The 22,969-nt window shown below is 45.4% G+C and overlaps 1 long non-coding RNA gene across 5 annotated transcripts in view; it reads left to right on the top strand.

The window, feature by feature from the left end:
* LOC128323329 (uncharacterized) overlaps positions 1 to 22,969 on the top strand; it is a 130,291-nt gene that overhangs the window by 74,257 nt on the left and 33,065 nt on the right. For 4 of the 5 annotated variants that reach the window (XR_008306208.1, XR_008306207.1, XR_008306206.1 and 1 more), the window contains one exon: positions 6,710 to 6,887. The exons of the other annotated variant lie outside the window; for it this stretch is intronic. This is a non-coding gene — a long non-coding RNA (uncharacterized LOC128323329). The remainder of the gene's footprint in view (positions 1 to 6,709; positions 6,888 to 22,969) is intronic. 5 annotated transcript variants of the gene reach the window in all.

Genomic DNA, 22,969 nt, shown 5'->3' with positions numbered 1-22,969 from the left:
CCAGGAGTACTTGTAAAGGTTTTACTTCCCATCAGTTATCTGAAAAGCCAACCGCGACTCAGAAAATAATCAGGGGCATGCTATCAGAATTCTCGTCACTGACACAAAAATGATTGTGAAGGTGGGGGATGTCTCAGTATCTTTCCCCTTCATTAGCTGTTTAGCTAAGGACTTGCTTTTCAGCTGTATTCACCACCTCCTTTGCTCTCTCTCTCCCATGTCTGTAACAAAGCTCAAGAGTCTCAGAGAAGGTGGGAAATAAAAAACTTGGGGGAGCACTTGGAGGGAAAGGTTTAGCATCATGCTTGCAAGTGTGAGTTGGGCTCCAGCAAGTCCCTGGTTCCAGTCACACCGTAGTGGCAAACTTATCAGGCAGCCATGGGCTCATAGTGCAAATGAGCCACTATGCCTCATTTGCAGTATGGGGTTGATGATATGGGGTTGACAATAATATTGTTACAGTCTTCAGCAGAGGCCCGGTTTGGAGGCTCCCACCTTTGGAAGACAGGTGGCTGGCTACCAGAGACAGGGCCTTCTCAGTGGTAGCACGTTGCTTTTGGAACTTCTTCCCCAGAACTCTCCACCAGGCAATTCCTTTCCTATTGTTTAGGAATCGGGTGAAACAGTCCTATGTGCCCAAGTGTTTGGCAGCTCTTTTGTTGCAGACTGCTTGTTTACAGTGCTCTGCTTTGTATAGTAAAGTAAAGTGTGCCGTTGAGTCGGTGTCGACTCCTGGCGACCACAGAGCCCTGTGGTTGTCTTTGGTAGAATACAGGAGGGGTTTACCATTGCCTCCTCCTGCACAGTATGAAATGGTGTCTTTCAGCACCTTCCTATATCGCTGCTGCCCAATATATGAATTTCCCATAGTCTGGGAAACATACCAGCGGAGATTCGAACCGGCCACCTCTGGCTTGCTAGTCAAGTCATTTCCCTGCTGTGTCATTAGGTTGCTGCTCTGTTTTGTAGCTGTATCTAATTTGGGCAGCAGGGTGGGGGTTGTAGCTTGTTTTTATATTGTTCCAAATGATTGTCTGAATGTTGCCTTGGGGGTCATATGGTCAAAAGGCGGGGGAGAAATATTTTCAAGTAATAAATACATAATGAGCCCTTCCTCACAAGCAGTGAGAAAGGGCTACAGGGTTGAGAGGAAGCCCAAAAGAGCTTACCAACCCACAATCATTCCGCCTTCCCTGGGCAGGCAGATCATCTGCCCAGATGAGCACTGGCTGCTGCCAGCAGCAACGAAGGTCGGGGTGCCGGGACGCATCTCCTCGCATCTCCCCACCCACCTCTAATAATGCACTGTGCAAGTGCGTGGTGCATTATGGGGACCCCCCCCCCCGAGTCTGCTATCCACAGCTGCTTGCAGACAATCCGGAAAACAAAGTTAAGGGGAGCGCTCACTCATTTTAAAGGGAGGCGCTATAGGCGGATTTGCCGCCATGGTGCCTCCAGGATCGGCTGGGCTCCCTCATCCCGGTTTTGCATGCGTGTGTGAATAGCTTCATAATCTTATTCTATATGGAGCAAGCATGACTTATCCCCGTCGCTAAGCAGGGTCTGCCCTGGTTGCATATGAAAGGGAGACTAGAAGTGTGAGCACTGCAAGATATTCCCCTCAGGGGATAGAGCTGCTCTGGGAAGAGCGGAAGATTCCAAGTTCCCTCCCTGGCAGCATCTCCAAGATAAAGCTGAGAGAGATCCCTGCCTGCAACCTTGGAGAAGCTGCTGCTGGTCTGTGAGGACAATACTGAGCTAGATGGACCAATGGTGACAGTATATGGCAGCTTCCTATGTTCCTATGAAATAGTAGTGATGGGGATGAGGCTATAGCTCAGAAGCAGAGTAATGGGGTTGTATGCATGCATGCATGCATGCATGCATGTGATTTATATACCGCCCTACCAAAAATGGCTCAGGGCAATTTCAGAAGGTCTCATTTCCAATCTCTGACATCTCCAGGTAGTTCTGGGAAAGACTCTTGCTTGAAACCCCATTCAGATTAGATAACACTGAGCTAGATGGACCAATGGTCTGACTTGGTATAAGGCAGCTTCCTGTGTTCATACATATATGTAAAGCATTTTGTGCTGCTGTATAAGTGATAGCTACAGGCTCACTAGGTTTAATTGGCAGGGAAGGAGAAGGGACAGAGTTCCAGTCCTTCTTCCAGCTCCACTAAATCTGCTCCTCCCGGGAATGGTAATCTCAGTGTCTACAGTGAGAAGCAGATGTATCCTCTCACCTTGCACTATGTCTCAGATTGCAGACCATTTATTTGGTTGCACAGAACTCAATGGGAGCTGACTGAGAACAAAGTCCTTTCCTATTGGCTCCCTTTCTCAGTCACATGACAATGCAATGGAATGTTGGTAGAGCCCTGTTCTCATGCTTCTCCATTGTCTCTCTCTCTGACTGTCTGGCCACATTCACAAGTAATTGGGGACTGCCAGACCAGAGTTGGTGGAACCCGTGGTTCCCTTACTGTTATGAACCCAGCCAACTGCAATCCCATCTGTAGCGCGACTTGAGGTTGTGCTGACAGCACCCCAATTTGAACCCTCAGTTTCACTGCTCCAAACTGAGGGTCCGGGGACCCTCCTTTTCATCTGAATGCGGCACTGGAGGCTGCATTCACCTGGACTGGAGTTGAGGGAGGAAGCTCCTCCCTCTTTCCCTCCCTGATTGGCTGCGTGGGCTGTCCTTTAAGCAAGGAAGCTAGCTTACACAGCCAGCTCCCCTGCCGCTCTGCAGTCTCACTGACTGCAGAGGGGATGCTCGTCTAATGTCCAAATGTGGATGGGAGAGCGGGGGCAGGGGACGGAACTGTGGATCAATTGGACCCGCAATTCCCGAATTGGACCCGAATGCGGCCACTATCTCTAGGTATCTCTACATCAATGGCTACTAGTCACAATGGCTACTTGCTTTCTCCAGGATCAGAGGCAGGATTCTGCTGAATACCAGTTTCTAGGGAGCAAAGCCAGGAGAGGGCTATTGCTTTCACAGGCTTTCCAGAGGGCATCTGGTTGACCACTGTGCGAAACAGGATGGTAAACAAGATGGACCTTTGATCTGATCCAGCAAGGATCTTCTTAGGATATTCTGAAAATAGAAACATTTTTTAAAAATCAATGCATAGAGGAGAGCAGGATCACACTCACTGGCCCTGCCCTCTGTTGCCAGTGGGAAAACAGTGACATGGTTCCTGACTATCTGTGTCAGCCCTGTGCATGTACATGTATGTATGCGAGGTCTTTTCTTCTGTATGTGAGGTCTTTTCTTCTATGCAGAGGGCAGGCTGCAGTGATGTTGGTCATATACTGATCAGGGGCAGGGCCAGCTTCAGGGGTGGAGCCATAATTGAACAAGGGAGGAGCATAAATGTGTCCCTGGGTCCCTAAGCAGGTGTGGGGAGGCAGCTTGGCAGGCTGACAGCTTGTTCTTTGCTCCACCTCACACCTCCCTGAAGAAGGTGGTGGAGGAGGGCAGAGGCCCATCTCCACTTGTTTATCCCAGGGTCCACCCCAGCCTTGCTGTGCCCATGGCCAACTGTCAAGATCCTATTCCCCACCATGGGCTGATTTAATCTGTGGAGGGAGAGTGTAAGAAGATAGCTTAGTATGGAATGTTTGTCCCTGGCTGGGTGGGTGGGTGGGTGGGTGGGAAGCTAGGAAGGTGCCTTAAGCCAAGTCAGACCCCTTGGTCCATCTAGTTCAGTATTGTCTCCAGTGACTAGAAGCAGGTTTCAGGCAGAAGTCCTTCCCAGCCCTTTTGGGAGTTGCCAGGAACTGAACCCAGGACCTTCTGCAGGACCTTTCCCACTGAGCTATGGCTCCATCTCTGATAGATAGCTAGTTTTAGCCCTCAATATTATAGAGATAGTTTTTCCTCTCTGCCATGTGGAGATCTCTAATTGCAGTTAATGAAAATGCCCTCCCGTAATTATTTCACCCACAGACAGGGTACACAGCGACCCCTTTTTGCCCCCTTCTCGCAGTTCCAGGGCCCATGTAAAGTAGAACCCCTTCCTCCACCACACCCAGCAACTCACAATGATGACAGACATCCTGCTAGTTAATAATAAACTTTGCCTCTTTTCTGTCTTAATGCAAGCGTTAGTAGTTGTGCTGGAGGGAAGCACACAGCCGGAGTTATTACAGCTCTTAAATCTCAAAAGGGAGCCAGTTCAAATGTTAAACCTTTTTATCGATGGGACATGGGGCATTGGTGGGGTGAATCCAGCTGGTCTGATGTCAGTGGATCTATTAGGATTTCACCCACGCAGGCTGCTTGACTGCAAACTCTCTCCTTCCCCTGAACAGCAGGGGAGGTCTAGACAGAAGCTGCTGGTTTTATTTATTGTCCTGCCAGTCCCACACCGAGAAGCTATACTGAGCAAACTGTAGCTTTCATATTTCCAGCTTGGAAGACTGGGAACCTTTTTCCGCACTGCTGAATCCTTTCCAACTCTGGCACTTTGGGTTTCCCATGCAGAAAATACAACCCCCCCCCCCCCAAGTACCTCATTTGAGGGGAAAGGTAGGAGACAGGCAAAGAGAACAGGCCCCTAGAAAGACATTTACTTTTAAGGTGAAGGAAGGATTCTATATTCAGAATCAAACTGGTATGCAAACATAGAAATCTGCTCCAACCTAGGAGTGCCTCTTATTTCATTAAAAACGGGCCACGAATCCAGCCTCCTGTGCTAAATGGGGCTAAGTGGGGAGAAATTAACTCTTTCTCCTTGTTGTGTTTCCCCACCAAAAATCGGCCTCCAAAGCCACTGTTTTGCCCCCAAAGCTGCAATCTGAAAGAAACTATCAATTCAGGGGTAAATAATCCGTTTGAAGAGGAGACTGTCAGCAGGATAATGATGTGAGGGGAAAATGTTACTTATTCTAAAGGTGATCCAGTTGACAATAGTATACCTGAGCTTCCAAAAAGCTTTTGACAAAGTTCCTCATCAAAGACTCCTGAGGAAACTTAGCAGTTATGGGATAAGGGGACAAGTACATGTGTGGATTGCTAACTGGTTGAAGGACAGGAAACAGAGGGTAGGTATAAATGGAGAGTTTTCACAATGGAGGGAAGCAAGACGTGGGGTCCCCCAGGGATCTGTACTGCAACTGGTGCTTTTTAATTTATTCATCAATGATCTAGAAGTTGGGTAAGCAGCAAGGTGGCCAAATTTGCAGATGATACCAAACTCTTTCAAGTAGTGAAATCCAAAACTGATTGTGAGGAGCTCCAAAAGGATCTCTCCAAACTGGGTACGTGGGCAACAAAATGGCAAATGTGGTTCAGTTTTGGCAAATGTAAAGTGATGCACATTGGGACAAAACCCCTCAACTTCAAGTATATGCTGATGGGATCTGAGCTGTCAGTGACTGACCAGGAGAGGGATCTTGGGGTTGTGGTGGACAGCTCGTTGAAAGTGTCGACTCAATGTGCGGCAGCTGTGAAAAAGGCCAGTTTCATGCTAGGGATCATTAGGAAGGGGATTGAAAATAAAATGGCTAATATTATAATGCCCTTATACAAAACTATGGTGCGGCCACACCTGGAGTACTGCATACAATTCTGGTCACCACATCTAAAAAAGGACATTGTAGAACTGGAAAAGGTGCAGAAGAGGGCAACCATGATGATCAGGGGCCTAGAGCACCTTTTTTATGAGGCAAGGCTACAACACCTGGGGCTATTTAGTTTAGAAAAAAGACAACTGCGGGGAGATATGGGAGAGGTCTATCAATGGCTACTAGTCGGAGGGCTATAGGCCACCTCCAGCCTCAAAAGCAGGATGCCTCTGAGTACAAGTTGCAGGGGAGTAACAGCAGGAGGAAGGGCATGCCCTCAACTCCTGCCTGTCAGCTTCCAGCAGCATCTAGTGGGCCATTGTGTAAAACAGGATGCTGTACTAAATGGGCCTTGGGCCTGATCCAGCAGGGCTCTTCTTATGTTCTTATTCTAACAGAATTCTCAGCACCCCCCCCCCCACTGCACTTCCTTGGATTCTTTGCGGCAGGGTGGGTGGAGGGGAGACACCAGTACAACTAAACTGGTATAAACCCACAAGAAATAATGGGTTGAATGGGTGGAATGATACATCTCTTTGACCCTGATCCCACATCCTGCTCCACCTCCCAGCACACAGTTGTGGTGGAACATCTCTTTTGTATGTGGAAGGTCCCAGGTTCAATCCCTGGTAGCATCTCCTGGAAGGGCTGGGAAAGACTCCTGCCCGAAGTCTTGGTGAGTTGCTGCCAGTCAGTGTAGACAATCCTGAGCTAGGTAGATCTGATTTGGTATAAGGCAGATTCCTATGTCTATGTTCTGCTAGTCACATGTAGGGTGGTGATTTCTGCCCCTCACCCACAATTTTACTTTAATATTGGGCTCAAATTCTGTGTGTCGGGAACTACCTGGGCAGAAACGGACATCTTCAGCTTCATGAGCAGCTGCTCCATGTGGCAGACTGCCTGAACTGCAAGGTTGTCACCGAATAAAGGGATCTCAGGACCTGGACTGGTTCCACCCAGCCAGGCTGGCCGTTGGATCCTTCTGGTACAGGAAGGACAATAAAAGGCTTCCTGCTTGGCTAGGGTTTTGCCTGTGTGATAAGGTCTCCATGGCTCTAGGACATTATCGACGGTGACTCCTGGCTCAGTTTTCATTCCTGGCTCATGGTCATTAACCTTCTCAGCCTAGATAAGGAGGCCCTGCAGCTGCTGCTTGTACTGAAAAGAAAGGTCCTGTTGGAGCGAATGGAAGATTTATCTCTGTTCTGGCTCCTGCTGCTTAGACTGGCTGGCTACATCTGTCCAGGCTGGTGTTTCTGTGAGGCAGGTGTGCAAGGACTGGTCAGGTGACACGTGTGTCAGGTAAGGAGGCGGCTCAGGGCACAGCCTGGCTGCCCAGGTGGAACCCACCCAGTTGGCAGCCAGAGGGTGGAGGGAGGGAAGATATGTGTTGGCACCACAATGTCCCAGATCAAATCAAATCCATTATTATGGCCCATGATTTGAATGTCCCACTATACGCCACATTTGTGGTGAGCCTGTTTCAAAAATGTGCATCCTAAACTTGTCAGTACGAGGTGGCTAACGGCAAACATCAGTACAAACAACACATAACAATTAAAATCAAACTCACACAACAGCAGGTCAGAAATAACAGCAGCATCAGCAATAAAAAGAATAAAAACACCAGATGGGACAATAAAAGAGTCTGTACAAACATTTCTCAGCAAATAAGAGACCCACTGTCCACTCACTGTTCACAAAATGTGTTTAAAAGGCTTAGGCAAATAAGAAGGTCTTAACCTGGTGCCTGAAACTTAACAAAGAAAGGCCCCACAGAGGAGGGCATTCCATAAACAGGGTGCCTCCACTGCAGAGGCCCTGTGTCCAATCACCATTCAGCTTACCTCTGATGTCAGGAATGCTTAGATACTAGCCTCTGCCCAGGCAGGTTTGTATGAGAGTAGGAGGACCTTCAGTGATATGAAAGTGCTGTCTGTGGTGTGAGGTCTGAGACCATCCTTTCACACATTGTTTGATGTTGCAGTTGTCAGGGGATGGGTATGCATGTGTGAACCGGCCCAGGATTTCCAGTTACACTTGTGTGATGAATTCTGCTAGGAACTATGGGATCAGGATTAGGGCAGAGTGGTAGTGGTGGTGGTGGTGGTGGTGGTGAGAATGTGGTTTCCAGAGCCATCTTGAGGAGATAGAGATGAATCATATAAAACACTTTGTTCTGGAATGGGCATTATATATATATATATATATATATATATATATATATATATATATATATGGTATAAACAAGAACACAGTCTGACAATATCCCATGTTTTTATCATGCTTGAGGTAATAGACTGCTGAAAATAACAAAATATGTTCTTTTTTTAAAAAAAGGAAAGCATCAGAAGAAGGTAACAGCTCCCTTGTGGGAGAGCTGCACATCATAAACACATAGCTGTTATGTTCAGTTTTATTTTCAACTTTTCTTTGCGGGGGGGGGTGGAAACTGGGTGGTGGAGGAGATGAGTAATGGTGGAAGGGAAACAAGCACAGTAGAAACCAAAGCAAAAGATAACAGAGATCAGCAACGGCTTTGCTAATCCCAATCCTTTCAACATTTATGAATCTGCATCAGCACTCAAAAACAGCTCTCATTTGCCCTAGAAATAATCTGGAAAAGGAAGGAAGGCCTCCTCATTATTTATTATGAATGTTTTTCCTGTTTTTTTAACAAATCGATTATTTACAACTTTAATAAAATGCAATAATTCCAAAAACCAAACCATGAATACACACAATGAGCAGTAAAATCAGTAAAACATGAGAATCAAAGAACAGGAGTCAACCTCAGAAATATTAGCACCCAGTCACTGAAAGCCCCAAGGCCTGGTGAAACAGAAGTATTTTCATAGGTTTCCTGAAAGGGCCAACAGAATAAACCTGGCATGTCTTTGGAATGAAATTGTAGAAGCCAGGTGCCATCACTGTAAAGGCCCTGCTCTTCATAGCATCCAGAAAGTGGCAGCACCCTTTTTAGTGTTTGATTCCCTATAAAGAGATTATTGCCGCATTTGCACTTAAAGCAGAACTGGAGTTGAATGGGCCAGAGGTTCCCAGGGCATTACATGTGAATGACTGCAAATGTGGTCTGGCATGGTGACATACCCGAGGTTTCCGATTTCTTACTCCAGTCTGAACTTTCAAGTTGTAGTGAGTTTCAGTGCCACAACCAGAGGTTGGACGCAGCTGGCATTGCATCCAAAAGCGGAACCACAGGCTGCGTCCCCTTCAACTGGAGTTGAGGGAGGAAGCTTCTCCCTCAACTCCGACCATGATTGGCTGTGCGAGCTGTCCTTCAAGCAAGAAGGAAGCCCACACAGCTAGTTCCCCCTTCTCTCTGCAGTCTCGCCGACTGCAGAGAAATTTCTGTCCGTTATGTCCGAATTCAGACAGAAGAGTGTAGGGAGAGGGGAGCGGAACCATGGGTCCATTGAACCCACGTTTTCACGTTACATGCAAATACGGACAATATGGGACAAGCTCTGAAGTTTGCAATATTTTTCTTATAAAAGTACAGGAAATATAAACATTGATGTTTAAATATTATAAGATGTGTACTGTATTATATTTTGGACCCTCTTTGATATTATATTTTATAATATCTGGTTATTATAGGCTCTTGAGACATTATTATTTATTTAACAATAACAGCTATCACAAACAATTACTCTAGGAGTGGGATCTTTTAAAACAATATGTAGTAAGTGCATGTTTGATGGCAAAGATCACTAGACACAACAGTTGTATAAATGGTGTATCCAGGGAACTTACTTGCCACTACAGCAACATAATAGGAAGACAGCCTCTGAAACAGGAAGTGGCTCATTAGACAGGTACTTCCTTTTGCAGAGGTGTTGAGCCACAGTTGTTATATAGGTATGCTAATGCACACCCTCACCCTCTCCTAGTCCATATGCTAGAACTTTTTATTTATTTTTAAATGTGCCTCTCACCGCCCCCCACCCCAGGTATTGCCCTCACCAGCCATTACTGGATGCCACAATAAAAATTGAATTAGTCCCCACTACGGCATTCTCGGCTTCTTCTGTTTTCTTGACTGTGTGTGACAAGATGGAATTGTTTTGCTCTGTTCTAAGATTTAAAGTAATAAATGTGAACAGAGCATAGTTTAGATCCTCCCCAGTTTTGCCTGCATATAGGACTGGAATTGACATCTTTGGGCAGTGCCAAAGGCAAGGCCCAGGATCCTCAGAATGGACGAGGCCTGTAACCAGCCTCAAATTTTTTTGAGGGGGATTGCCAAAGTCAGAGGAGGCAGGTTATAAAATGTTCAGTGAAAACAGTCAGTGAGCCTGGGGAGGAAAGAGAATTTTTTGATGTGGCAGGTACACGCCATGCCACCAGCTGTCTATGGACCTGGAATGGACCACTGTCGACTCCTCTGTGCTCATAGCTTTTGTTTGAAGCTGGCGGAGCCATCCTCTTAGAGCCCACCCAGGTGGGGTGGGGTGTGTGCGTCCATGGAGGGCACTTTGCTGAGCAACCCCTGAAACCCGAATTTGGCCCTCCTGCATGCACTCCCAGTGTTTTCTTCTCTGGAGTCACACCTCCCACCAGAGGCGTATCTAGGGAAAATAGTGCCTAGGGCAAGCACTGAAATTGCGCCCCCTGTACAAACATCTGACACCCATCTGATTCTCTGTACATAGTGCCAAACTGAATATGTGTACAGTGACTTATATTATATTAATTTTTTTAAATTTTTTTTTAAAATATATTTTTAAAATTTTTAATACAAAAATTAATTTTAAAAAAATTACCTGTAGCCCCTTCAGGGGGCTTCCTAAAGGCTGTGGGGGAGGGGGGTCTGCAAAGGTTTCTCTTCCCCTCTCTGGCCTCTAGGGCCTCGCAGGGACCATTTCAGCATGTGCGGTGGCCATTTTTTTTTAAAAAAAATTTTTTTAAATGGCCACTGAAAACAAAATGGCCACTGCGCATGCTCAAATGGCCTCTGCGAGGCCTGGTATGGCCTAGGGCCTCACAGAGGCCATTTGAGCATGCGTGGTGGCCATTTTGTTTTCAGCAGCCATTTTAATTTTTTTTAAAAAAATTAGAAAAATGGCGCACCCCCTTCAAGTGGCGCCCGGGGCACGTGCCCTGCCTGCCCTACCCCTAGATACACCCCTGCCTCCCACCCCACTACATTTAACCTATTTGAGTCAGATGTTACTGTTCTAGAAGCTGCTGCTCTTGTGCTGGCAAATGTTTGCCTTTCTATTTGGAGTGTGTACCAAAGTCCTACTTTTATAATGATGTGTGGAAATACATTCAGTGCTAGAAAACACAGAAATAAATATAGTAATCCCTGTACCACACTTCTTCATAGTGAAAAGAAAAACTGTTCTTTCATTCTCTCCCTTCTTCTCCTTTTTCTCTTTCCTTCTCTCCCCATAACTCTCAGCTCCCAAAAAACTTACAAACTGGAGCCCAGGTGAAATATCTTTTTCTTTCACGGCGGTATTTCATGTCATGCCACCCAACTAACTTGGCAACAGAAAGCTTAAGTTTCTGTTTTGCATTCTTTGGTCCTTGACTGGGAAACAGAGACTTTCTTATATACAAGCATATGCCGTTGCTTTATACAGACCATATATGCATGGATCACGATAGCAGAGCTGAAGGTGCCTTCAGTTTCAATTTGTGTACATTTGAATGTGGGCAACTGCAGTTGTGAAAGAAAATGGATCCACGGTTCCCCTCCCCAGACTCTGATTTGTACCTTTGGTTTGTAGTGAGTTTTGCAGCCTGGACCTCTGGTTTAGTGGTGCCAGTCTTTCATCCAAACACGGCACCACAGTCTTGCTGTCTACCAACTGGAGTTGAGGGAGGAAGCTCCTCCCTCGCTCCAGCTGCTATCAGTAAAAGAGGAAGCCCAGGCAGCCAGTTCTGCCTCCTCGGCAATCTTGCTGACTGCAGAGAGAGAGCTCTCTGTGATGTCTGAATTTGTATGGGAGAGCGGGGTGGAGTGGGGAGCAGAACTGCAGGTCTATTGGACCCATGGTTCCATGTGAAAGTGGCCACTGAGTCAGATGATAGGTCTATCTAATTCAGTATTGTCTACACCAGGGGTTCTCACAGGTGGGTCTCCAGATGCTGGATTACAACTCCAGAGGATTGATTATTGAGAGCATGCACAGATCCAGAACCTCTTTACATCTAATCCCGAGAACCAGCCCTTCCTTCCTCCCTCTATATACTGCTTTTCCTTTCTAACCTAGATGTGCTCAACGCTTCTAACGCAAAACATAAAAAACCACAGGACAATCTCAAACATAAATTAGAGAGAAACAGTGAGAAAATCCCATTTAAAACCTCCAAACAAGAACACCCCAACAGTCTAGTGGACAAACGACAAAAGTGCAAACACACAGAACATCTTATTTCTATTAATTTCTATTTTTATATTTATACCCCACTTTTCTTCTGAGGAGCCCAGAGCAGTGTACATGATTAAGTTTATCCTCACAACAATCCTGTGAAGTAGGTTGGGCTAAAGATAAGCAACTGGCCCAGAGTCACCCAGTGAGTTCCATGGCTGAATAGGGATTTGAACTCGGGTCTCCCTGTATAAAGTTGTCAGCTGGTGATGGAAAACTACCAAAGAGGGGACCAAACAGACTTCCTGTAGCAGGGAAAGGTTCTCTAAATTGTTGTCTTTATGGATGGAGTGGGGATTCATTTACCTGGAATAACTACCTGGAAATTCCAGATCAATCAATACAGAGTACAAAGGTGTCATATAGTGCAGTTTGTAGCAGGCCTGCACAAGCTGAACACAGTCCACCCAGCCATATATGGTGGCCTGCTAGGAGGCTGCCAAGCACCCTGTCTTTGCAGCCACAGCAGGAGATTTACCAAGTTCCTGGCTGGTCACCATGCATAGCTAGGAGGCTGCTTTCAGTTTGGTGGTTCGCAGGTTATGCCTGCCTGATCTATAAAAGGTTAGCGGGGACTGAGAATTTCAGATTACAGAGAAGGCACAATTAAAACAAATCATATCTTGGAAACATACTCCAGAAAAGCAAGAAAGGACATAGCTTAGGGCACATGCTCTGTATGCAGAAGAGCTCAGGTTTGATTTCTGGTAATCCAAAATAGGCTTGGGGAAAATCCCTGGAGAGCTGCTGACAAGTGGCATAGACTAGGGTTCTCAAACCTGGGTCTCCAGATATGAGCGGAAGAAAGGTGTATCTTCACAGCTTACGACTACTTGGGCTGTTTCTCATGATTAAATATGATGATGAGGAGGTGGCTGACGGGGGGCGCCGATGGCGACGGGGGGCATTCTGACCTCTGACCTCTGGCATTCCTCCCTCTGAGCCTGTACTCTGGCCAAACGTTGCTTTGGGGGATCTGGGGCAGGCACCTCAACTTCAGTAGCCTCAGAGGCTTCATCAGGAGGAGGGAGGGAAGGAGGTAGAGGGGCCTGCAGGCCTGTGGTTCTGCTGAGTCAACTGGAGTTTCAGCCTTTGAGGAATACTCCTCCACGACCCCCATGGGAGTAATCACATGCAAGTGCTCTAGAGACACAATGCAGCCACCCACCCACTTGGAGATGTAATTTCTAGATACTTTGGGGCAGTGGAGGCTGGTACTGGTGGGCCGGGGTGGGGCGGAAAGAAAGCTGAAGGTGAAGAAATGCATTTCCCAACCCAGGGAACACCTGCCAGTGCACCCGGGATTAACTCTGCAATGGGGAGAGGTGGGAGACAGAGAAGCAGCTGGGACAGGGCGAGAGAAGTGCCAATGAGCCTCACCTGCCACTCATTTCCCACCCCCATCCCCGCCTAATCCACCTGTACCAGCCACCACTGCTTTGGGAGGGAACTGAATCCTAAAGAATGACAGCTCTATCAACTCAGATGGGGGGGGGGAATCAAACAAGGCATCTCCAGGAGGCAAAAATTGGGACAAAATTGGGACAGCTACTGATCAGGGACAGATTCCAGAATAAAAGGACTGTCCCTAGTAAATAGGGGCGGCTGATGTTGCAGGGTAATTACTTATCTTGTAGAAGTGATTACACAGGAAGCTTACTTTAAATGAGAAACAAGTGTTTGATATTTATTACTAATTAAACTTAGGCTAAGAAAACAATAAACTAACATGCAGAGAGAGGGAGAACTCCTCAGTTTTAAAATTCAAGACAGCAAGCAGGAAGACAAAACTGAAACTTAGACTCCACGCCCATGCCTGAACACAGACACACACACATAGACAAGCGTGTCCTCGACCAGAACAGAGACAATGTCTATGGGGAAATCCCAACTTTCCCCTTCTTATTGAGGCTGTTCTCATGCACACACTGACCCATGCTAGGGAAGCCCAGCCTGGGTTAGGCTGAATGTGAGAACTGCCAGGATCGGGCCTGATTCTGGCAAGCAAATGCCACCCAGCCCCGCTTGAAACCTGGCTTTTAACCAGGGTTAAGTGCTCAAGTGAGCCCTTAACCTGGGCTCTGGGATTGTGTGTTCTCTGGGGCAATGTTCAGCCCCAGCAGACACAGAGATGGGTGCCTAGAGCAACTGTCTCCTTGGGGAACCTGCCAATTCACTTTGCATATTGTGTGGTGCATTGTGTCATCCCAGCCTCTGGAACACTGCACTGTACCACACAGTATGGATCATCTGGGAGCTCAGTCCATGCTCCTAGCAACAGTGACATGCTCATCTGGGGGGAAGGTGAGTTTAACCAGCCTCCTTCCCGACCCCACCCACCTGCTGCCCCGCCTGCCCAATCATGTGAACAACCTCATTGTCTCATTCTTGAATTCCAAGTCCTAATGTTTCTCACAAGTTCTCAGATTGATTTTTTGACAAGGGTTTTGTGAGAGTGCCCACTCTAATTTCTTCTGATGCACAGTACTTCACATGAATTAAGTTCTTTTCTTCTAAGTCCCTCACCAAATGATATTTTGTGTCAATACATTTGGTTCTATGTCTGAATTTCTCACTCTGTGTAAAGAGGATACAACTTTGATTATCCTCATACATTATGGTTGGCTTTGCTTCATTTATTTTAAAGTCTTCAAGAAGCCTATGCAACCACACTATTTCTTGACACACTTGTGCTACAGAAATGTATTCAGCCTCAGTGGAGGAAAGAGCCACAATTAACTGTTTTCTACTCATCCAAGTAATTACTCCTACTCCATAGAAAAATGCATAGTCACTAGCTGATTTCTGTCCTTTCGTCTTCAGTCCAGTTAGCATCCATGTAACTTACCAATTTAGGATCCTTGCATGCCAGCAACGGCAATTCCAGATCTGCTGCTCCTTTTAAATAGTGTCCAATCCTTTTCACTGCATTCTAGTCCTTTTTTGTTGGTGAGTCCACCCTTCTACACATTATACCAGTTGCTACTGCAGTATCTGGTCGTGAGATGTTAGATATGTATAAGAGCTCTCCAATTCTTATTCTGTATTTTTAATTGTCCTGTAGAGATTCACTGTCCTCTTTTTCTTTTAGAAAACCCACTTCCATCAGGGTGGTTGCCTTCTTTGCCTCTTTTAGACCAAGACATTCTACTAAGTCTGTTATCTTTTGTTTTTGATTGAGAGTAAAGCTTCCATCTTTTCACCTTTTAATTTGAATTCCTAAATAATAGATTTCTCCCAGTTCCTTAATCTCCAGCTCTTTATTTAACATTTCCACTAGCTTATCAAGATCTTTCTTATCTTGATGACAAATGATCAGATCATCCACATATGTAAGTATATATGTCCACCTGCCATCTCTGAGCCTTGTATATAAGCAGGGGTCAGCTTCTCTTTGTTTGAATCCTTCCTTTACAAGAAATATGTACAATTTCTCATTCCAAGCCCTTGCTGCTTGTTTCTGCCCATATATGCTTCTCTGTAGTTTACACACCAATGTTTCTTGACCTGGTTTTTCATAACCCAGTGGTTGTTTCATGTATATATCTTCCTTAATAATATCATAAAGGAATGCTTACGATGACTCACATCTAATTTTCTTGAAGCAGCAATTGTTACTAGCAATCTAATGGATGTGTATTTTACCACGGGTGCAAATGTCTCTTCGTAATCCTCTCGATATTTTTAGTATACCTTTTAGCAATTAACCTTGTTCTGTATCTCTGGATATCTCCTTTTTCATCACTTTTGGTTGTGAAAACCCATTTGCAACCTATTGCTTTTCTACCTTCAGGTAATTCTACAAGAGTCCAAGTTATATTTTTGTGAAGTGAATCCATTTCCTCTTTGCTTGCCTGCACCCATTATTCTGTGTCTGTACCCTCATTACCTCAGTTTTGTGCCAGTCAGTAGGTTCTGGCATTTCCTCCTTTCTGGCTGCCAGTGACAATCTTTTAGGTGGAACTACTTTATTAATTCTGCTTGAATGTCTTATTTCTTGTTCCATTTCAATCTCCCCTTCTTGATTGGAAACTCTCTGGTTCTGTCTCAATCTTCCCTTCTCGACTGAGTCTCTCGGTTATATCATAGTCTATGATTACTTGTTCATTTTGTTTCTGTGGTTGCTGTTCAGCCTCTTCACTTATTGGAAATACTGGATCACATTCAGATATTACATTGGCATTTGACTTTTGCCTCTCATCAAAATATGCAACACCGCAGTTTAACAGTCTCTGTGACAGGATCAAGTATTCTGTAGCAATCTAATTTTCCTCTTAGTTCTTTAGGGATATATGCATATGTTTTGCATCCAAATACCCTAAGATGCTTTAAGGTAGGTTTTGTCCCTTCCACCGCTCAACGAGTGTTACTCCTTTAGTTGCAGTTGGAAGTGTATTCTGCAAATAAGTTGCAGTCATTGCAGCTTCTCCCTGATATTTGATTTCCAGATTTGAGGCAAGAAGCATACTTCAAGACATTTCAGTCAAAGTTCTGTTCTTTCTCTGTGCCACTCTATTTTGCTCAAGAGTATAAAGTATTGTTATCTCATGTTTAATTCCATGTTATTTTAAGTATTGCTCAATATCCTTCCCAGTATATTCCCCACCATTATCAGGACACAAAAGCTTAGCTTTTCTTCCAAACTTGTTGCTTACTCTAAACACATATTATTTAGGTTTTGGCAACACCTCATTTTTCTCTTTGAGTAGGTAAGTGTAAGTATATAGAGAAAAATCATCCATGAAAGTCAGGTAATAGAGATTATTTCCTGGTCTCTTTACTGGGAAGGCCCACAAATATAACTGTGAATCAAATCCAAAACCTCATCAGATTGCCTTTCTGTAGTTGATGAATATGTGCCTCTGGTTGCTTTTGCTTTAACACATTCAATACCCTTGACTTCAGATTTGCATGGTTTAACCTGTAGATTTCTTGCCAATTGTTGTAAATCAGTCAGAGATAGAAGTTTGGGGTGGAATACAAATTTGAAAAATAAATAAATAAATAGTTCTTTCACTAATTTTGAAATGCACTCCTTGCTTGCAAGCCCAAATTGTCAATGCCAAAGACTCATGCAATATTTGTGTGCACTGCACCCTCACTTGCAACATTAGCTTGCTGTCTTTTGCAATCTATTTCATACAGTTCACCATCTTTCACCATACATTTCATCAGATGCTTTCCTCCTTTGAAAATAAAGCAATGTTCCCTTCTGAAAAGAACTCTGCATCCATGCCTTGTAGCTGTTTTTTACACTCATTAAACTGTTTTGCAAACATGGAACATAGTATGCCCCTGGAATACACACTTCATTCACTCTATTTGCACAGACATTACACTTCAGATAAACTGTCTCTTTTCCTTCTGCAAAAATTTGCCACCTATTAGCAAGGTATATGGGACTTTAAAGTTTTTTTTTATGTTCCATGCTTATCTCAGAGAAATCTTGCAAATTATTGAAGAAATGTGAAATAGTTTCACTATCCAAATATATTTTGTTTCTACTTTGACTTGCATCAAACCTGCAGATATTTCTTTTTGAAGCATACAACTTTTCATATTTCAGCATTATTTTCATTGCTTTCACTTTTGCTTAGGAAAGTTTGTTTGCTAGAGAGCAATTTTCCCCAAATTTAGTCTTATTCCCTTTTCTCTGTTGAGAATAATCCCCTTGCTTTTTACTAGGAAAAGCATTCCTTGAATGCAAGGTGCTTCCACATATACAACATTGCCTACCATCAGCAACTTTGTAGCCTTAATTTTTAACTAATTCCTCTTTCTGTTTGCTCTTTTCAAATTAAACCCTTGCAAACATCCCTGCACAAAACTCAAAGTCGCATTTTCTTTAATTTGCAGAAAATTGGCAATATTCTCATATTGTTTAGGCAGTTCCAACTCTCCCAATGTTCCAAAAAATTAGCGTATGTGTTTTTGCAGACTCTCTCCCTCTGAATTTCTTGTTACACAACTGCAACATAAGAAAAGAGTATTCATGGTTCTTTGTTGAAAGTCCTCATTTAATCTTTCCCACATCTCTTTTGCTGTATTTTAATCTTCTATATGATAAATTAACTCATCGATTACCATCAGAGATGTGTCCCATGGCTTGCTTGATTGCAGAATCTCATTCTACCTGTTTATCTTCATTCTCTGTTGGTCTTTGTCCCTCCAGAACATAAGATAGTCCAAGTGTATTCAGCAACATCTTCATTCTAGAGGACCATCTTCTGTAGTTTGTTTTATTGAGCATTTCAACAGTGGGATGCCTCCCCACATATGCAAATATAGCCATCTTGTCTAGCTTTCTTGCCTATAAACTCTTTATCTCACAGAGGCTATTCACACGGTTGCAGAAAATGGGGCTAGCCTCAGCTAGCCTGATTTTCTGCAATCGGGAGAACCACTGGGCTCGGCTGCGAGCCCAGTGTTTCTTGAGCGGGTAACCTGCTCAAGTAGCCCACTCCTAAAACCGGGTTTGCAGAGTGGTTATTTTGATCGTGAGTAGCCACAGTGTGGCTCCGTGCTGTGGCTACCCACCAGGAGACCCCCGGAGGGGAGGCGAAAAGCTGCCTCCTGGCTCCGGGGGTCTCGCCAGCATTCTCTGCGTACTCCTGCAGGGCATACTGGAGCTTCCGGGGGCCGATTGGCCCCCGCTCCCCCCAGCCTCTGCCGGCTCCATCATGGAGCCAGCAATCGTGTGGGCAGCCAATTGGGCCACCCAGGGCTCCCGCCCTGCTCTCTCCGCTCTCTCTCGCATACCCGGTCACACTGATCGTGAGACCCAGCTCACTATGTATTGCTTCACAGCAGGGCCAATCACTCTGAAGCCGGGACTCATTGTCCCAGCCTCTGAGAATCCCACAATGCACTGTACAAATGTGTGGTGGTATTTGGGGATCGCCCCCCCCCCCCCCGAGACAGGTGGGTACCCATCCATGTTGCAGCACTGGCTGAAAGCAGGCAGCACTGACAGACAGTCAGCGCTCACTCCCTTGACCTCATTTAAGAGGCAGGCTTTTTTAACAGGTTTGCCACCTGTGGATTCCCACAGGCAGCCAAGCTTGTTCTTAGGTGCTGTAGCCCAGTCTTGGCTGCTTGTTAGAACAGCCTCATAGGTTAAGAAAACAATAAACTAACAGTCTGTTATGTAGAGAGAGGGAAAATCTCTCAGTTTTAAAATTCAAGACAGCAAGCAAGAAGGTTAAATTGAAACTAAGACTTAGGCCTGAACACAGTCACATATACATAGACAAGCATGCCCTGGACCAGAACAGAGACAATGTCTACGGAAAAATCCCCACAGTTGGAGCCTATTTTTTACATTGAATCAGAGCCATTGTTAAAATACATCCCATTGGGCTAGCCTAGTACATCTGATACATTCCCCCTCCAATTGGCCCACATGATTAAGAAGGGGAACAGGCCAAGAGTGTTCCCATCCTGACACGTTTCTTGGATATCCTGAGCTCCTGGCATGTTCCTTCATTGCAAATGGGGGCAGGACAGTCTGCTCCAAACGGCAGCTTTATTAGCAACCCATTTGGAATGTACCAGAAAGACATCAGGTCATCCAGGAAAAGGTATCAAGATGGGCACACTCTTTACACATCCCTCTTCTTAATTATGTGGGCTGGTTTGGCAGGGCTGGTTTTGTTTGAACCCATAATTTTTTGAGCTTCTGTTTGATCTCAATTTTTCTTTTTAGTGCATTTCACAAGCCTTGCAGGGTTAGAAGACATCAGCCCTGAGCCTTCCAATGTGTAAAATGTATTATCATGAGATATAATTAGGTGCTAACATTACTATATTGTTTGAACTGAAGTTTTAGGAAGGCACTAACTAATCTGAAGTGTATTTTTGGCTTTTGTTTTGAAGTCAGGAATCTGGAATAATCACCCAGCACCTAGCATGGAGCTAGTGGGTAATTTAATGGGTTTAAACAGTACTGTGCAGTCTCTAGAATGCGCTGTTTTTTACATCAGGAATTGGGCACAGTTCCCTGTTGATTTACATCTGCAGCTCTAATAAAACCACGAAACATAACAGCTTGTCATGTCTGTTTGATATACAAAAACACCCTTAAAGAGAGAAAACAAAAGAGGAACGGAAAAGGGGGCGGCAGAAGAGAGAACTGAAAAACCCGTGTTTTGCTTGGCTCTGCAAGGCATGACCTGCGAGAAATCGCTTTCATTTAAGCAGTGGCTTTTGAAATATTTACTAGCATTGGCATTTAAAATAATCTTTCTTGTAAACTATCAAAACAGACATTATCCAAGATTGCAATCTAGTGTGAGGATGGAATGAAGTTTTAATATGTTTGTATTCAGATCAGAGAGACGTGAAGGGGAGCTGGGGGTTTATCTGAGGCTAGAGACTGAGGCTGGGGGCAGACAATTTTAAATAAATTTTCTATGCTATACACACACATTTCTTTTATCCTTCCATTGCCTCTGCTTGAACAGGGTTTTGACCCCCACCACGCAGGGTCCCACTGTGCATGTGCGGCAGCCTCCAAAATGGCTGCCACGAAGGGAATAGGCCCGGAAAGGGCCTATTTTTTGCATAAAGGAAGTCCGGGGGGGGGGGCCACCTTAGAGTTCAATTGTTCACTACAGACCCCACCACCACATTGCAGAAGCCCCCAAGAGCGGGTAAGTTTTTTTTTTAATGCCTTGATTAACCCCCTGAATGGGGGGGGCGTGTTCGGACCGGGGTTGAGCCAAACCGGGCTGGTTTGGCTCAACCCTGAACCTTCAGACTGGAACGGTTTGATATCAAACCGGTTTGGATTCGAACCTGTTTGCACAACCCTGTTGCCCAGTGTGTCCCCTCACCAGGCTTTGCCATTGATGGTGGCAGGGAGAGAAGTGTGCAAGTTCTTTATCACCACCAATGACACAGAGAGAGGCAGGTGGATGGGTGGCTGCAGAGGTAGGCAGCAAGGGCTGTAATAATGCCCATTGTGCCGTGCATCCAGGAGGTGCTGAGCCTTTGGGAGGAGCCATTGATCTCTCCTCTTCCCCAGGCCAGGTTTCCCACCACTGCCACCTCTGGCCACCTTCAGCTGCCACCCAGCCCACCACCACCAGCCTTCTTCAGCTGCACTTGCTTGGCTGTGCCCATCCTCCTCCCATCAGCCAGCAGCCCAGCTGATGGGAGGAGGATGGGAAGAGTAAGCAGACAAAGGAGGCAGCTGAAGGCAGCAACTGCAGGTGACCAGCACCGGTAGTGGCGGGAGCCCTCGCCTGGAGGAGGGTGGATCTCAGTGGCCCCCTCCTGGTGGGGACTGAGTGGGGTGAACCACCATGGGGGTACCACCATGAGAGGGAAGGCTGCCTGTATTCTGAACACGGGCCCACTTTCCCACTGCTATGCCCCTGGCAGGCAACATGAGGGTCCCCCAGCTCTGGCTTCATTGGACAGCCATTCCCTGCTCTGTGTACAGTTGCCCAATGGTATATCTGCCACCGATGCACTGGTATAGAGGCAAAAGTGGGAGAGGCACCAATCCTTCCTTTCTTCACACTTTAATCACTCTGTACCTTTCACCTGGTTTATCAAAAGGGCAATTCAATTGTTCACCATCCTTCGTCCCCATTCAGAACCAAATGACATCTGACATTATAACTATCTTCACAAGACAGGGCAAAAGCTTAAGTGGACTTGAAGTGTTCCTTTTATCTTCAAAAATTAGCTGCATGGGCCTTCAAACATTAGATGGTTTGTACATGTGATGCAGGGCAAGGAGAAGCTAACCGGGCAAAGAGGCACCTTCTTAAAGTGGTGATTCTCTTGATTTAGCAGGGGGAGAGCAACTGGCCCCATCCATCCCCAGCACAGCATCCCTCCAGTGACTGTTGCTGGTGTCTATCTTATGTTTCTTTTTTAGATTGTGAGTCCTTTGGGGACAGGGAGCCATTCTACCTACCTACCTATTTATATGTAAACTGCTTTGGAAACTTTTGTTGAAAAGCAGTATATACATATTGGTTGAATTTGAATTATTATTCATAACACTTTTCCCCTACTCTGCATTCACACCAAAAATTGTTCTTTGAAAGTGGCAATTTGCTGCAAATTGTGATTTCAGGGGGTGATTTTAAGGGCAAAAACAGTTCAAGGGGGAAATGCTAACCACCTTCTTGCCATGCACCATAATCCCAGACTGGATTGGGGGCCCCTGCAGTTGATTTTTAAGCTTGTCTTGTAAAGATAGTTTTAAGAAAGCATTTTGTTAAAATGAACATGTGGAATCCTGCCCCTGACATCAGCTCAACTGCTGGTCACATTCCCAACATTCCCATGTTCAACATTGGTATGAAAGGAGCTGACACACATTCCATTGTGCACATCTAAGGCTCCTCCACACAATCTAAGGTGATCAGGATTCACTATTGCATGGAAGAGCCCTATACCACACACAACTGCATGGACAGTTGTGACATGGACAGTGAATGTGCAGATGTCAGGGGCAGGGTCACCACTCCTCCTTTGCATGTTCAGTATAAGCATGCTGGGGGTGGGTGGGGTCCTAGTTCTCACCCTCTCACCGTGGAACCCTGGGAACTGTAGTGGGACTCTCTGTTGCCAGATTTGTCGTTTTTAAAGCCAAATTTTGGGTGGCCGGAGGAATTTCTTACTGACAATTCCAAGGACACTGACCAAACTACAATTCCCAAGATTCTTTGGAGGAAGCCATGACAGGGAACCTGATATGAAACTGACAGAATGCTGTATTGTCAACATGGCCTTGGTTCTTAATGGACTTTTTTCAACACTACCAGGACTGCAGCCCTACGTGACATTTTTAGCAAAACAGTACACTCTCACCGGCTGATCAGATTCCAGCTCTGTCCCATGCAGCTGCGATTTACATCTCTTTCTAGTCTACATTCCCCTCGCCACACCTCTGTATATACAGTAATACATTTATGCACCTCCGCCAGAGAGTTTGCATTTTGTTAAGCAAACATTTGCAGC

Source organism: Hemicordylus capensis, chromosome 4 (assembly GCF_027244095.1).
Source record: "Hemicordylus capensis ecotype Gifberg chromosome 4, rHemCap1.1.pri, whole genome shotgun sequence".
NCBI lineage: Eukaryota > Metazoa > Chordata > Lepidosauria > Squamata > Cordylidae > Hemicordylus > Hemicordylus capensis.
This window is presented reverse-complemented; position numbering and strand designations above follow the sequence as displayed.